At 33.4% G+C, this 2,614-nt stretch overlaps 1 protein-coding gene across 1 annotated transcript in view; it reads right to left on the minus strand.

The window, feature by feature from the left end:
- The window catches only part of LOC103598134 (tyrosine-protein phosphatase non-receptor type 4-like), a gene marked incomplete at its 3' end in the record, with an annotated part of 184,924 nt that overhangs the window by 14,347 nt on the left and 167,963 nt on the right, over positions 1-2,614 (minus strand). The gene's annotated exons all lie outside the window — the stretch shown is intronic.

Below are 2,614 nucleotides of genomic sequence, written 5' to 3' on the forward strand. Positions count from 1 at the left end.
AAAGAAATATTAGGGCTGTCCATACAGTTGCCAATAAATAAATAGGTAGATCGATACACACATACATAGAAGAGCAAAGGTGCAGGACTAACACTACTGAACTTTAAGACATATTTTAAAGTCCAAATAGGACCAAAGAAATATGGACAACTCATTTTCAACAAATGTACGAAGAAACAAATGGTTATCCATATGCAAAAAATTGAACTCCAGTCCATACTTCACACGCTATGCAAAAATTTCATCCAAATGGATCCTGTGACCTTGGATTAGGCAGAGATTTCTTAAAAAACACATCAACGAAAGGAAGAACCATAAAAGAACAAACTGGTAAAGTGAATTTCATCAAAATTCAAAACTTGTGCTCTTTGGAAGATACTGGTAAATAATGAAAAGATAATGGCAAGCACTAATGAGGATGTGACGGAGCTGGAATTCTCATATATTGCTGGTGAGTAATAGATGGTACAACTTCTTTGAAAATACATTTGGCAAACTTTTCTCACAAAGCTCAACATACATCTACCATATGATATAGCCATTCCTCTCCCAGGTATTTACCAAAGAAAAATTAAAACAAATGTTCATATAAAGACTTCCACGTGGAGGTTCATAGCAGCTTTATTTATAATAGCCTAAACCCAGAAACAACCCAAATATAGGAAACAACCCACTTGGTATCTATCATCAAATGAATGAATAAACAAATTATGGTATATCTATATAATGGAATACTCTACCATAAAAAGAAATGAACTATCAATACAACATGTATGAATCTCAAAATAATTATGCCAAGTAAAAGAGGCCAGACTAAAAAGAATACAGTACTTCATGTATGTTTCAATTTATATAAAATCCTAGAAAATGAAAACCAATTTTATAGAGACAGAGAGCAGAACAGTGATTGTCTGAGGATGAACAGTGGGAGAAAGGGGTTACAGAGAGGCATGAGGGAGCTTTTTGGGGTGATAAATATGCTTGCTATTTTGATTGTGGTGATGGATGCATGGAAACATCAAATTTTAAACTTTAAATGTGGTAGTTTATTGTATGTAAATTATACCCTCAATGAAGTTGTTAAAAATTCTTATTCAACTTTGAAAAATGTACAGATTCCATTTAATATAGTACATAATCTCAGTTCTGTTTAAAACATGTAAAATCTGCCTATATGAGGTCAATCTTCCTCCCATGGGCAATAATCCTGAATGGAAGGTATTGCTCCCTTCACAACCAATGTTTTTTTCTTTTAATCAGACTGTTCTTGAGCTTGCTTTTATTAATATCTATGATAGAATTTTACTTTTGTTTCAGTGATGATTTTCTCACAAACTGGTTTTTCTTCAAGTGTTTTTTGTATTTGTAGTCATCATGTTTAGATTTTGTTTGACATGGTATGGTTTGAGTAACTTCCTTGATTTTTTACTCATCTGAGACCTGTTTGAATTATAAAGGCTGGTTACTACATTCTATTCATTTCTCTGTAGCCTAAATGAAATGGGGTGTGTGTGTGTGTGTGTGTGTGTGTGTTTGTGTCATATGTGCAAGAACAAAGGGAAGGAAAAAAGGGTTCTACTAGAGGGTAAAGGTAATCCTTGGTGTGTTTGTGCCATATGTGCAAGAACAAAGGGAAGGAAAAAAGGGTTCTACTAGAGGGTAAAGGTAATCCTTGTATAACTGCCTGGTGGTCAGTTAGGAATTCGAAATTACATTCATTGATGGAATGCCCTTAGGGTTTGTACTGTTCACGCATTTCACTAGAGCCTTAGAGTTTTCTTCTGTTACGGCTGAGATTTAGTATCAGTAAGAAAGGCTGTTTGTTTTTAACTTGACTTTCATTACTGATACTGTCTCCCTGTTCATTTACCTTTAAATTTCTAAGTACCTACTGTCACCTTTTCTCAGTACTGTTTTTAGGAAGGTGAGAAAGAAGTTAAACATGACATCAAGCCACTTAGGAATCTACTGTGCCTTTTTTTGGTCAAAATTTTCCCAATTCTTTTTAATTGCTACTACTAAACTTTTGTACTACTTTTCACTTTTTCTTGGGGTGAGGGGACAAGTGTTTTTAACGATATATCCTGTACTAAGCTTTACGCTGTTTTGTTTACTGAGATTACAAATTGGGCATTTATAAATGTTTGAGGTTTACAATATAAATATTTTCTGGGCAAATATAAGCATTTTTCTTATGAACATATGAATTAATCTAACACTTAATGGTCAAGGCTTTTTATTTATTGAAGATGGAAAACCTCATTTTGTGAAGCAGAAGCAAACAAAAATATTTGTTTTACTAGAAGATCATGTGTAACTTTTTCTACAAGATACTTACCAGGTTCTACTTGAAAACTAACTTTCATAGGACTTTTAAGAATTTAATCAGTAAAACTAACCAGAGCTTCCTCAAATTTAGTTATCCCCCCAAGAATGTTACTTTCAGGAAAAAATAAAAGCTGAAAGAATAAATAAGACGATTTTAGAAAAATGGACCAGTGGTTACTGTTTAATTACTAAATCTTTTTTTTTTTTTTTCTTTTTTCGGCTTGGCCAGCAGGGATCCAAGCCGTTGACCTTGGGGTTATAATACCACTCTAACCAAATGAGCTAA

The sequence above is a fragment of the Galeopterus variegatus genome, unplaced genomic scaffold (assembly GCF_000696425.1).
Source record: "Galeopterus variegatus unplaced genomic scaffold, G_variegatus-3.0.2 Scaffold2514, whole genome shotgun sequence".
Taxonomy (NCBI): domain Eukaryota; kingdom Metazoa; phylum Chordata; class Mammalia; order Dermoptera; family Cynocephalidae; genus Galeopterus; species Galeopterus variegatus.